The sequence below is a fragment of the Chenopodium album genome, chromosome 9, assembly GCF_948465745.1.
Source record: "Chenopodium album chromosome 9, dcCheAlbu1.1, whole genome shotgun sequence".
Classification (NCBI taxonomy): domain Eukaryota; kingdom Viridiplantae; phylum Streptophyta; class Magnoliopsida; order Caryophyllales; family Amaranthaceae; genus Chenopodium; species Chenopodium album.
In genome coordinates, this window is record NC_137842.1 from 27,131,707 (window position 1) to 27,147,164 (window position 15,458).

At 32.2% G+C, this 15,458-nt stretch overlaps 1 long non-coding RNA gene across 2 annotated transcripts; it reads right to left on the reverse strand.

Moving 5' to 3' along the window:
* Positions 1–11,173: 11,173 nt before the first annotated feature.
* On the reverse strand, positions 11,174–14,464 carry LOC145558483 (uncharacterized). Of its 2 annotated transcripts, XR_014092496.1 has the most exons (3): positions 14,306–14,464; positions 13,887–14,043; positions 11,174–12,166 (listed from the first exon to the last, which is right to left on the reverse strand). It is a non-coding gene; the product is annotated as an uncharacterized LOC145558483 (long non-coding RNA). The 2 variants fall into 2 exon arrangements; XR_014092495.1 differs by lacking the exon at positions 14,306–14,464 and having other exon boundaries at positions 13,887–14,239.
* Positions 14,465–15,458: the final 994 nt, after the last annotated feature.

A 15,458-nucleotide genomic window follows, 5' to 3' on the forward strand; every position in this document is an offset into this window, starting at 1 on the left:
CCTACTAAACTATTTTACGTGTCTAAATCATGATTAATTTTATCTAAGCTTATGTGAGATTATATTTTGTAAAATAAATGGAATAAAGGTGAACATAATAGAGTCTTGTTTGTAATAATATTTGACTTTATACAAATGTAATATTGAATCGAAATCAACAAAAATGCAATCAAGGAGACCAAAGTCAACTGATACGAAATAGACCCACTCAAACTCGTTTAAACCTAAGCTAATACTCCAATTTGACTATTAACTAATACAAAATTGATAGCTTTTCCAAATTTGACATGGACCCGATAGTTATTGTCTCGACTCAAAATTGATCAGATCCAAACCGAGGTGGTTCAAAAGGGTAACCTTGACCATTATGACAATCTTTTTAACACAATTGTGAAAGTCAAGTTACTATATAGAGTAAAAAGAAACAAAGTTACGTAGTGAGTTTTACCATTAAGTTTTATACAAATGTGAAATTCAATCAAATGAATTGTTTTATTATGTTAACAAGTTATATAAAAATGTGAAAGTCAAATAGTTTTATACTTTTATTCTATTTTGAGTAAGTTTTTTTTTAGTAAGTTTCATACCGTTAATTTATCAGTGTCTTCACTTGCTTTATCATGCATTCTCTCTCATCTCTTTAATATGTGTGCCTAAATTGAACGTGTCAAATTAATAGAAACGGAAAAAGTATGTAATTACACATTAAGGAGTATAATAGCTTTTTGACGAACCATAGATTATAATCTAAATTGATAAATAAGTTACTCATTAGTAATAATTAAGTCTTGTTTCAAAAAAAAAAAAAATAATAATAATAATTAAGTCTAAAATCTAAGGGTTTGTTTTGATTGACTGAACTGAGCTGAACCGAACTAAACTTATTGAAGCTGAACTGAACTGAACCGAACTGAACTGAATATTTTATGAGAGAAGGAAATTAAAAACTGAACTGAACTGAATTGAATTGAACTTATTAGAACTGAACTGAACTAAAAATAATCTGAAGAGAACAGGCCCTAAGTTTATTATGAGCTAGTATATAATAATTTTGTTAAAAAATGAGTATGTTATAATGATATAGTATCATTCATTCATATTATTATTATTATTATTATTATTATTATTATTATTATTATTATTATATTGTTGTTATTATTATTATTACATCACTAATCATTGAAGAAAACAATCACAAAGTTAACTAACCCCCAACTAATTCGTTAGAGACTTAGTTCTTCCTTCAAAGTAGAACAAACAGAACCAAATTCAACTAATTCTTCCCACAAAATAAAAAACCCCAACTAATTTTTCCCACAAAATCGAACAAACAAAACCAAATTGCCCCTATGTTATTCCAACTCTCAGAATTTCGCTCATCTATTCCTAATAGATTAACCCCAAAATAGCATCAAATTTGATTTTGATTTTGATTTCGATTAAATTAATACTCCGTATCAACTTTTAATTTGTTGGTGTAGATTGAAGAGAGTAAAGAATTAAATATAGATAGTTTGTTTCCATATTCTAATAATATCTTGGTGCAACCTGAAAATAGCAGCGGGTAGATCGAGGAAGAAACAAAGACAAGTAAGTCCGGCAATTCGACTAAACTTGCTAATTTTTGTTCGTTATTTGGTATTTTGTTAACTTGATTATCTGGAGTAACTTGTACTGGGTTTGCATATTTCATACATTGTTGTAGCATATTCAATTGTTGGTTTTTTTTTTGAATAGTTCAATTGTTGGCTTTTTTTAAAGTAATTCAATATGAGTTAAACTTGTGTTCTTATGATAATACATGCATATTTCTTATCTTTTATAAGAATTAGGTTATGAATTTTCCATATACCAGAATTGCTGTTTTGATTCTTAGTATGTCAAGCTAAGTCTTATTGTGGTACAGAGATAAATTACTCAACGGAGTAATTAATTGTGAGTATGGAAATATGATAAGATTTTTTTAAGAAATTAGATAATTAAGATTATGGTGTAATTGGTTTTATAATCTATATTATTGATACTCCGTATTAATTTGTGAAATCATATTTCAGATCGACTATTTGTAGTATAATTACTATTTTAATTGCTAGAGTATCGGACATCATTTGTATACAGTTTTATGTCTTATGATGGCCTGGTTGCCAGTGTCTATTTGCGTGAATATTGTTTGGATGATAGTACATGATATTCATTTTATGCTATCAGTTTCCATGTTGTTATAAATAATATGCATGTGTATTTTTTTTTCCTCAGTTTACCCTCTTGACTAGACATATATTAAGTAAAGTCTACTTTTTTTTGTTTATGTAAGCTTTATGGTTGATTGGTAGATAGTGTGTAAACTAATGTTTTGATGTATATTGCCCTCCTTGGAAATGTAGGCATAACTTAGTTTACCCTTTAGGGAATGACACTATATCCAAGGATTTATGTCCTTAGTTGTCTATTAGTTTATTATCTTTGTTGTTCACCCCCTTTATAGGTTCTTATGTTATAGAATAATATCAGGTTATGGCAAACATCAACAAAGATTGGATTGATGCACCCCAAAGTGCCGAAGAATATATCAAAGGAGTTGAGAATTTTCTAGATTTTGCATTTCTAAATTCAACCATGGACACAGAGGAAGATGATGAACCAGAAATTTTATGCCCATGTATGAAGTGTGTTAATAGATTTTGGGTCCCAAGGGAAGAGGTTTTCAATCACCTAATTGCTAACAGATTTAACAAGAGGTATAAAGTGTGGAACTTTCATGGCGAAGGATTTACAACAGGGTCTGCTTCAAGGGGAGATGGGCCTCAATGTGATAATCAAAACACATTAGACAATATGGACGAGATGATTAATGATATTTTCAGAGATGTTATAGGAGGTTCAAGTTCCGAAGCAGAAGAACAATGAAATGGTCCAGATGAGAGCGCTAAAAAGTTTTATAAGTTGTTAGAGGATGCACGGGAAGAATTATATCCAGGCTGTAAGAATTTTTCTATGACATGCTGTCCTATGACATGCGCTTGAAACAGGTGATGAAATTCTTCTGGACAACTTACAAACTCGCTGAAATTCTTTTTTCTTTGTTGGAAATGCTGATTTTCTCTGCTGAATCTTTGCAAGGATATTGTTTTTTGTTCTTGAAAATCTTGCTATTTTGCAGAAATGTTGAATTTTCTACTGAAAACCTTGAATTTTTCCGCTGACAGTTTCTGACTTTTTTGCTGAAGAGTTTGATTTCTCAGGCAAAAATTTCGAATTTTTCAACTGAAAATTCTGTCTCTTTCCCACTTTGTTGTACTCTGAGTATTTCTCCTTTGATAACCGAAGGCTTGTAAGTGTTGCTAATTCTTCAGGCAACCTTGAGGAGCTTTAAGATTCTTGTTCTGATTTCTTCCACTTGAAGTCTTACTTGCTTCGTTGTGGACTTGTTGATAAATTGAATTGTTGCTCTTTCTCGAGATATCTTATTATCCTTTTTCAAATGACCTTTTGCTCTTTTAAATTAAATTTCTTGACTAAAAATGGCTCTTGATTCAAGATAATTCCTTGACGTGATTGCAATCTTGCCTCTACTAGGCTGCTACAGCAACTGTTGTTAGATGTTCTGTACTGAGCTCAATGCCTCCTCAATTGACGATTTGTTGCATGGAGGAGCTTGACTTTGAACTTTTTTCACAGAATATTGTCAGACAGCTCTTTGCACTTTCATCTATCCTCTCCATGCTCAACATTGTATGTAATTTAGGCATAAGAGCCGCTATGAGCATCCTGCAAATTTTAGTTAGCAAACTTTGAGTAGCTGAGCTATACTCTTGCCTGATGGGCTCATAAAATTCTGCAATTTACAGTTCTAAGGCAGTCTGATGCTTTGGATCTGTAGAGATGATACACCTCAAGTAGGAAATATTGCTTGAGTAACTACCTTGAACCTGTCTACCCCCGAGCTGCAATGTGCTTGCTGATACACGCTATAAAGAAGCTACATAAGGCACTTTTTGAAGGTCTAGCAACATTTTTCAAACCTTATGGTCTGAAATTGATCTTGCTTTCCTATCCTCACAATGCTGACCAGACGATTGAGTAGCTTGAATTACTAGACCGCTTGAAAGTTTTCTGGCAGATTCTCTACGATCTCATTGTATTCATAATGACTCGTCATAGAACTTGTATCATCTAAACTTATGCTTAGGAGGATTCTCAAAAAACTCATGAGTAGCTGAAGGTAAGAAGTTCATACTTATGCCCTGCTGCTACTTATTTAGATGAATTCAAATTACAATAATTCAGAGTTCAGAATCTTACAGGTTTAAAATCATACTGTTTTCTTTATTTTGTATTTTTTTAACTCGAAAGTTGGGATTTTCTTACAGTTTAGATGAATTTAAATTACAGTAATTCTTCATTACCTTTAAACTAGATATGCATGCTCTTCACTCCCTTTTTAGACATATAACTCACTATGTTGCTTCAGGTCTCAACTAAAGACACCGATATGGCAAACATGCTGTTGAACTGTGTGCCCGTCTATGCAATGATACCGGTAAGCCTGCATTAATCAGCATTCAGCACAAGTATTTCCTTAATTAAGTCACATAACAAATTCAAGCAGCAATTCAATGACTAATTTATTTACTTGTTTTGTGGCCTGCATACATTAATCAGTAATTCAGTAAGCCTGCATTAAACAACAATTCAGTAAGCCTGCATTAATCAACATTCAGCACAAGCATTTCCTTAATTAAGTCACATAAAAAATTATTGTAAGGGCCTATTTTCTGTAGTTATGCTTCTTGTATCTTGCTACTTGACCATATATTTACAGTGGATGTTTTACATTGAGGCTTTCTTCATCTGTTGTAGGCATATGAGAAATTTGAAGTCTAGGAAATACGGCTCCTTAATCAAGGCCAGTTACAGATTCACTACGGCCAAAATTATGGTAAGTCTTTTATATGTAAATTGTTTGTTCTATTATCTTTTTACTTGTTAAAACATTCAGAAACTGAAAAGGGCTACCCTGTTCTGTGTAATGATAAGTAAATAAGCAAAAATAATTTTTTCTATCCCGTCAAAGCGTTCTGCTATTCATAACTTGAAAAATTATTGATGGTTGTTATAATGTGTGAAGGCTTGATATTAAACATTTTCTTTATCAGCAAGACTTTCAATATTCAACCATTTGGCTGATTGAATGTTCAGATTTTGAGAATGGACTAGTTGTGCTTTACTTCACATGCTATAAGGCATTGTTTCTGATTTTCTTGGCATTTGTCTTTTACTCTTTTCTCAGGTACATAGCATATAATGATTTACACCAGAAGTGCTACTGAGTCAGATAAAAGGCGAAGCATTTCAAACATGCCAGAACACTATATGGATGTATGAGTAGGCTTAACACTATACCACAACATTCTTATGGGGAGGGAGAACCTTAAATACATGAATTGTTATCTCCTCCCACAACCCCCAAAATAAGAAAGTTGGTTCCTGTTTGTAGGGAGGCGATCATTTTGTACTTCTTAAAGTTCTTGTTAGTTTGGCACAAGGTTGTAAATTGATTGAAATTTATTTGTTTATGAACGTGGACGTCCATGAGAAGGCTCATCTTGAACTATAATTTATGAACATAGACTTGTTATTGCAATAGTTTATCATGATGGAAATCATTGCAATAGTTTCTTGTTATAGAAACTTTTTATCAGTCATACCAGTCCAAATCTTTTTCAAGCAACAAATTGTCTGCACCTCTCCGTCTCTAATTGCAAACTATTCTTGCTAGAAGCAGAATTTGATTCTTGTTTAACAAAACAAATTCAATTGGAACATTACTTACCCACAATTACAATTTGATTTTAAAAAAAATTGAATTCTTTGAAGATATACAAGGACAACAACCATGTCCCTTCCAATTACAATGTTGCAACTTAGTTAGTTAAGATGAGATTGCAACGCAACAAAATTAGTATTGGACGACTAGTGAACTATACTTCGTACAACAGCTATAAGAAAGGTGCATCCATGAAATGGTTGCAACATGTCATACGTAGCATCCTTAATACTCTGTTTCCAAAATGCCATCTATAAGACCAAACTCCATTGCCTGCACAAGGAAGGAAGGAATATAAACAAAGGACTCAATCTTGCCGATAAGCCAAAGAAAGACACGTATGAAGACTTTTGTTATAATAACAAAATCAGCATATTAACAAACACACATAAGATCCGTCTTTGCAAAAAATATTTTAGGTAATGGAACATTAAAGAAAAGGCTTATGGATTTTCCACCTCCGAAATCACGAGTGATGACCTAAAAAATCCAATGTGAGTTCAAACCAAAACTTTGTCGATATCAATGTGTACTGTGAAGATAATGCAAAATGAATAGCATGATCCCATTCATTAAGCACTTTTTTCTGCCAAACTGGTGCGAGGAAACGATGAAGCAACTTTTAAATACAGGTGAGACATAAATTTTGTGAAATATATTTACTAAATTTTGTGAAATACATTTACTAAAGGAATTCCAGAATCTGAGATGATGGACAAAAACTGCAAGTAAATGTTATAAATAGCTTAAAAAACAAACAAAGTTCAGTGCCAAAATTTGCATATAAAGATTTAATTTTTTAATTTTTTTTTTATACAAAGACTGCTAGCCTTTTGTAATTTATTTGTACTGTATAATTACCATCAATTCTACTCGTATGAAAATAGTAACTTTTACATATGTGTTGTATTTTCTACATTGATTTAGCTTAAAAAATGCTGTTGTGAAATGTGAAATCCACCAACCACAATTACCGGTGCTAAATTATTTTTTCTAATCATCAACTATTGTTGTCATACACACCTTTATGAATAGATAATAATTTGTTCTTATTGACAATAATCTGTTTATTATTATTTTTAAACGAATGTTCTAAATAATAACCTATCTTATGTAAGACAATGAAAACACATGAAACAATCTTGTCTTAGATACCTTGAAAAAGCGTTTTTAAAATTATTACATAAGCAAAAATTTTATTGTTGTTATCTTTCTTGGCAACATTTTAAATAATTGTTGTCTTTTGTAAAATAAATAACTACATTTTACATATTGTTGTCTTACATAATCTAAAGCAACACTTTTCAAACCGTTGCATTGTCATATAGTACAAATTGTTCAAGATCAAGGTAACAAACAAGTATTGTTGCCTTTTACTACAAAAGGCAACGTTTGTCATTTTGTTGCAATTTTGTCCGTTGCCTATTCTCATTTTTTTTTGTAGTGCTTCTACCTTTTCCGAATTTGCGTCTATTCCTCTCTCGCTGATTAGGATACTGTAGACACCCATTTGTGTCTCCCCAAAACCAAACCCAGTGATGAGTACCTTTCACTTCGAATCATAATCGAATGAAACGAAAGTGTGGAAAGGTCTAGTGTTGCGGAAAGTTTTTATTTCTTTTCTCTTCTTTCTGTTTTTGAAAACTTTATTTTAAGAAAACAGCCAATCCAGTTTGGTTGGTCCATGATATGGGTCCAATAGTGGTGTAATTGGATAGGGCTTGCAAAGACCTTTCCAACGATATCTTATAAGCCCAATTCCGATGAATATTGAGGAAGTTATGGCCAATTTACTAAACTGGGCCCGGTTTGAGCTTTATGTATGGCCCAATGATCTAGGGGAGGGCCTAATACGATTTATCATTCCTAATGAAATTAGGAATGGTTTTAGTCTTCTATATTCTTCTAGAAGGTTCTTTTCATTCCTAATTCAATTAGCATTGATAAGTTGACTTTGTTGACTTTTCAGAGTTTTAATCAAAATCAAATAGCATTTTCGAAGAAATTATATTATTTTATCCTCCAGTACGGTAAACTTATCGGATTTTCGAAAACGCGTTAAAATCGAGCTTGGTGTCCAACCCCAGGTCTTGGCGCCTGGAACCAGGCCTGGCGCCTGGCGCTAGTGCTGGCGCCTGGCGCCAGCTAGCCAGGGTTGGCGCCAGCTCTGTTTCCGGAGCGTCAGACTCTGTTTTGTTAATTTATCTTTTTTTGGCTGATTTTCTCTATAAATCTCGTATTAAAAACTCTGTTTTCATTCATCATCTACATCTATATTCACCTTCAATCAGTTTTCATTCATCTCCCTCATTCATCTTTCTTTAAACTCGGTTTTCTCATACAAAATTCCGCATTCACAAGATCTAGAAACACCTAGCCATATTCGAAGTTGCCTTTGCCCTAGACGTGAAAGGTTTTAATTTCTGAGGGTTTGGTCCCAAATCTCTATTTCAATTATTTAATTTAATTGTTTTGTTTATTATTTTCCTTGAAGTTACTAACGTGTATATTTTGTTATTAGAAAGAGGTACGAGGCATCGAAGTAAGTACTTTAATTGATTTATTGATTTTATGATGTAGAAATCATGTTTAATTGTTCTTATGATATTCCTAGTATCATGTCTAGGGTATTTTTAATATTAAATATGATTGTTAGGATGCTTCCTATGTTCTTCCTAATATTTATGATCGTTAGTATCATGTTAGGGTTAAAGATTTGATTTTTATTGCTTAGTGACATGCTAGGGTTTGTTATTAATCTTGTTAGTATCATGCCTAGGATCTTGCAATTATTATGCTTTAATATTAACATGAACATGATTATGATTATAATCGTTATAATTTATGATTATGAATATTATTATTATTATTATTATTATTATTATTTTGATGATAATTATTTTATTTATGATGATATTATTATTATTATTATAATTATTATTCATGATATTGATTATTTATTGTGTTGCTTGATTATTTATATTTATTGCTTGATCACGCCTTTTATGCATGCTTAAAGGGAATTTGGTACTTGTAATCACGCTTAATAAGATAATTAATAATCTTGTTTAGGGTTAATGTGATTATAATCCAAGTGATCGCCAATAATAGTTTATTTGTGCATTAATATTCAACCAACATAGATTAAACAGGTTTAGGGTTAAACCTAATGATTGCATGTTAATAAGAAAGCGCACATGAATACGATCAGAATGAAGTAGAGGCCTATTATTAGGGCAGATTCAATCTCTTTTAGGTTGGATTTGTACCTTCATCCCCGAACGCTTATTTGGTTCATGACCTTATGGAGTTGACGATCTCTTGGATCGTTAAGGGGTGTAACCTTCACCTCGTGAACGGTTTACAAGTTCCTTAAAAACTTGTTGGCGACTCTTTTGCTCTATCTTCTTCCCTTTTGAACGCCACCGTACTTTAGTGTATGATCACAGTGGGGTTCAAGCTAGTGGGATTTAAAGGCTTGAATTATTCCCTACAGATACCTAAGAATTTTCCCGAGCTCACTCCGAAGACACATTTCTTCGGGTTGAGTTTGATTTTGTACTTGTTCAGGGTGGCAAATGTTTCTTCCAGATTGTGGACACCCATTTGTGTCTCCCCAAAACCAAACCCAATGATGAGTACCTTTCGCGTCGAATCATAACCGAATGAAGTTAAAGTGTGAAAAGTTTAGTGTTGTGGAGAGTTTTAATTTCTTTTCTCTTCTCTCTATGTTGGCGTCTGGCGCCAATAGCCAGAGTTGGCGCCAACATCGTTTTATCTGCGCCAGAACTCTGTTTTTGATATTTTATCTTTTTGGCTGATTTCCTCTATAAATAACGTGCTAAAAACTCCGTTTTCAATAACCAGTTTTCAATAATCAATCTACCAATTCTTTCTCTCTCTCTCTCTCTCTCTCTTTTCTAAACTAGCCTTTTACATACAAAATTCCGCATTCATTAGATCTATATACACCAAGCCATATTCGAAGTTGCTTTCGCCCTAGACGTGAAAGGTTTAATTTCTGAGTGTTTGGTCTCAAATCTCTCTTTCCATTATTTGATTTAATTTTTTTAATTATTATTTTCCTTGAAGTTACTAACTTGTGTATTTTGTTATTAGAAAGAGGTACGAGGCATCAAAGTAAGTATTTTAATGATTTTTATTGATGTTATGATGATGTAGAAATAATGCTTAGATTGTTATTTCAATTCCTAGTATCATGTTAGGATGTTTTCCTTAATTTGATGTCTAGGGTAACTTTAATATTAAGTATGATTAAAAGTATGATGCCTTCTATTTTCTTCCTAATATTTATGATTGTTAGTATCATGTTAGGATTAAAGCTTTGATTTTTATTGTTAGTGACATGCTAGGGTTTGTTATTAATCTTGTTTGTATCATGCCTAGGATCTTGCTATTGTTATGCTTTAATATGATTATTATCTTTATTATTGTTATTTTGATTATTATTATGTTGCTTGATATTTATTGTTATTGCTTGATCACACCTTTTATGCCACTACAACAAATTAACACTTGTGCCACGAATTATGCCACGGGAATACAAAATTCGTGGCATAATTTGAGCTAGCCACGGGAAAAATAAATTCAATAATAAACTTGAATGACAACAAAAATTATGCCACGGGAAAAATGAAGTTCGTGGCTAATTGAAACTAGTGCCACGACTAAATTTTTTTCCCGTGGCAAATAAACACTTTTGCAAAAAGAAATTATGTTCCCGTGGCAAAAGGACATTGTTGCCACAACAAATAATTTTTCTCGTGGCAAACAAACACTAGTTTCATGGGTACTTTTTTTTTTATACCGTGACAATCATTCTCACACTTGTGCAACATTAAAATTTATTTCCGTGGAAGTATGTTAATACAAACGGATCATAGTTTTTGTAAAGAAAATAAACTTAAATTAATGTTATCAATCTTTTAGTTTTAATCATGAGATATAACCTATGTAAAAATAATTTTTTTTTTACAAATTCTTCCAAGTAAAATTGATGGAAACTTGATTATGCACCACTATAAATTAATAATCGTATTACATTTACTCAAATAAAATTCAAATTATTTCATTTTCAAAATATCGCACCTTGTAATTATTGTTAATAATTTTCGAAAAAAAAACCTTAGCGTAAAATAGCCTGCAAAACATTTTTTTTTTCAACTTGTAATTATTAATTCTGGGTCTTTTTGTTTGCATTTTTCAAGATTAGTTTATAATACAAATTGTATAACATATACATAAAATAAATTATTCTCAAATGAACTTCTGGAAATTGCACTAAGCTGGTAAAAGGTACAACACGTTTCCCTAAAAGATTATACATGAGCCAAATGGCTAATAACACTTCCTATTATAAAATTTTGCAGCAATACTTCGTATAGATGCATGTCTTAAAATACTAAGTAAAAAGGATCTTAAAACCAAAAATAGTTTTTGTGTACCACGAGCTTTCTCCAAAGAACAATTGCTACCAAGAAAGCTGAATAAAAGGTCCATGTTTCATTTTTGACAAGATATACAGGCACCAAAAAAACAAAACCAAGAAGTCAACAAACCGACTAAAAAAAAATAGAAAGGTACGACACTAGCATGGCACTAAGGGGGAACCAGTTTGGAATAGCCATCCTTCGATATCCTCCTTTTGGGAACCTTAGCTAGTTCTAAAGGAATATCTAACGCTAAATTAAAATCATTTGATAGAGCTACACCAATGTTTGCAAGCAAGTTCGCTATGCGATTGCCTTCAGGATAGCCTTGAAGCACCTGGACTTCCCAATCTTCCTTTTGTATCAAATCATTACAGAAATCAATTAAGTAGGCACATTCACTCACATTATCTTGCTTGTTTAATTTGATAGCACTTGAATATAAGCCTTATTATCTAACTACACCACAAGTGTGTCAATACTGAGATCCCTGGCTAAGATCAGACCCTTCTTAAGCGCCAGAATTTCAGCTCGAAAAGCTAAGCAACACCCAAAGTTGGCTGAACACCTCGAAATTAACTTCTCTCATCTCTGATAATATCCCCTCCCCCAGCTAGCTCAAGAGAGCCATTTGCTGCTCCATCTGTGTTAAGCGTGCACCATCCTACTAGTTAATGGGAATGGGATTGGCCATGACTGCAATGCCTTCTACAGAAGCTCGGCCTGTCCTTTGTTAAAACCAGTAGCAGTTGCAGCAGATGGAACGCGCCCAACATACTCAATGTCGTAAGCACTTCCTCTGTCGAAAGATGTGGACATAGATGAGGTGAAATATAGCTGTAAGCGTCCATGTTCATTGGCTCTTCCTGACACCAGACTACCTCAACATCTGCAGCAAATAGTCCAAGTCAAAATTCCTTTTTTTTTTAAATAAAAATAATGGAAATTCTTGTTTATTTATATACTGGAATTTCCAAGTCTAAATTCTGATGCAACCAAAATTCTTGTTACATGATGCTAGAAATCCGATTATTAAGGAAAGTCTTGGTGTGTTTAGGAAACAACAATTATGTATATATCTTGTTTCTTAGTCTTGTATTATTAGGATTCTAGTGCTTTACTTAGTTACCAAGGCTTTGTGCTTAGATATAATGTAGCACATTTCCACAAGTTAAACTAAGTTGATTATATGCAACTTGAAGTAAAATGTGGAACGCTTAAATAACTGAAACTACACATCTCCAATGCCATCCACAGCACCAGCAAATCCCTCATTTTAAGTAAACTAGCTATAACAAATGTAACCAGACCAATTTAAAAACTTGTATATCGATTCAACTCTCAATGGACAAGGTCATATGGGAAAAGGCAAAGCTGCTCCACTCCACAGACCGCAACATCACTGCTATTTTGTTTTTTCCTGTGTTCATCAAGCTGAAAATGATCATACATGTTTTTAAAATGACAACTACTAACGTCCCTGTACCCTATGCCTGATGCATTAAACTATTAAAGGGTGGCTATTTCCCCTGTTTGCATCCTATGCAAGCTTGGCTAACCAAATAATTTTTAATAAGGATGAACTCCTCACCACAGGGCTGATTTCATATCATGACTCGCTTTTCTCAAGAAACTAAGGCCTGCATTTATAAGTACTGATTCTGCACGTGGGTATTTTTTTTTTCTTGGATCTATGATAAGAGTTCTTCTTAGATTTAAGACACTACAACAAATTGACTCTTGTGCCACGAATTATGCCACGGAAATTACTTGAAAATAGAGTGATGATAGATAACTAGAGCAATTACTTGAAAATAGACCAAGAGCAACACAGGACAATAAAATTAAAAGAAGGGAGTATATGCATATATATAAACATCAATCCCAGCAATACCCTTGAACACTTGAAGCAAAGTAATACCCTTGCATATATATCTTTTATTGATGCAACCAGAACTACTAATAATAGTTCAGAATATATGTCAGACCATTTTTTCTAATTTCATATGTTTAAAGTCATAGCTATTAAATTGAATATAGAAATAGTACTCTAATTGGTGATGGTTGAAAGTTTTTAGGTGTACATTGCCATTATTCTAGACACTAATTATGTGTGATAAATCACTAGATTACATGAATATTATCTCTCCTCACCAACTGTAACACCAACCCAAAACTTCCATTATCCCGTGATCCGCCATTGATAAACCTTTCTTACCTCTCATCTACTCCAACATCTAAAGATAAATTATTTGTAATTTAAAAAATAATCAATTTTCTCAATTGTGTGTTAACAGCCTGATTAAGGTCGAATAGATAGAAACAAAATTCAGGTGCAATTGTTCAATTTTATTCCCCATTTTCTTAGGTCCTAAAACTTGATAAAACAATACTCCATAATTATAATGATGATGTACTATGTATTTGTTAATTGCTTATATTGTACGGAGTAAATAAATAGACTTTACAGATACTTCAAAATTTTCCATGTTTTGGAATTGGATTTAAATTATGAGTATCCAAACGTAACATAAAGCAATTGCAAATTTATACTCTCAAATCAATTGAATGAATTATTATGATAAAATGAATAAACAAAGGAGTGTTACCAAACAATGCTTTTACAAAGATGATGAATGGATGGCGCAGATATGAGATCTCGTCTAGCTTCATGAGAACGGACTACTTTAAACTTGAAATCGCTGATACCATTCGACCGCAATATGCCAGAAAGACGCTATGCGGTGGCGTTAGTGGCGGCGTCATCTGAAAAGAAGAAAAGGAAGAGAGTTGGAGCTCAAGTTTTGTTATTATTTCGAGGATTCATCTTCGAATTCATTCTAATTCCTCCATCTCTTGATCTATGGGAAATGGTGATAGATTAAAAAAAATTCACAGTCTATGGAAACCCCAAATTGATATCAATTATGTTAAAAATAAATTAAACCGATAGAATCCGCAAATTGATTTGAAGAAACCTAATTTCAGAGAAATATTTAATTTTAGATCTTGGAGAGAAAGAAATGACCTATAATTTGAGATTTCCTACTTCAGTAGAGAAGAGATTAGATGATTGAGAAGAGAATGGAACATGAAGAGAAGAACTGAAGAACACAGGAGGGAGTAGGCTTTCCTTCCTTCTTTTTATTTTTTATTTTTTATTTTTTTATAATAAATTACATGTATTTGGAGGAAGTTTTTCCGCCAAAGACTGCTTTTAGAGGGGAGAATTTCCCTAAAATTTTAACTACGTTGTATGGTTTATTGCTTATGGAGGTAATTTGCCCTCCTAAATTTCACTTGTATATTTTGTAGAATTGCAATATTGATAAAAAAAAAAATTATTGGTTAACAACTTTATTTATAAAATTGTAATTTAGTATACGACTTGCTTGCTACTTTTTACTTTATTTTTTTGAGTGTAAAACAATTACATAACAATTGAGTAGTAGATATATACTTGTAAAAAAAAAAAAAAAAAAAAAGAGTAGTATATATATGAGCATAGTTGGAAATTTGCATTACACATATGATGGAAAGTTTTATTTAAGTAATAAAAATTTATTACATTATTAGTTTAGTTGTGTGGTCTTGTAAAATATAAATGATGTAATTTAATAGTATTGAAAAAACTGCATATGAAGTGAGCTAGCTAGACCAAAGACTAAACTATTACTTCCTCCGTTTTCTTTTAGATGCAACACACCGTTTAGCGCGGTAATTAAGAAATGTGGGGTTTACATGATATAATAAACTTTAAAATAGGATGAGTGATTGTTAGGAGTGTAATTTAGTGGGTCATGTGCTTTAAATAAGGGATATAGTATAATTTTTCCCTAAAGTAACTTTCCTTTTATAGTGTGTTTTAAGTATTGTGACATTTCCTTCTCAGGGAAGTATTGCAAGTAAAAGAAAACGGAGGTAGTACATAATATGACTAGGTTTACTCTAAATGTATCAAGTTTTAATTCGAGATAGTTCATTTCGAATTGAAAACCCTTACGAATATATGAGTATGGATAGATAAAAATATTTGGAATCAAGTTGTTAAAACGTGTTTTAACAACCAGCTAATATTACTCAGCTCTAATAATGTTGTTAGTCAACTTTTATTAGATTATTAAGATAGTATTTGGAGTATTAACTAGTAAGTTACTCTGTGACTATTTTTTTTATTTGGC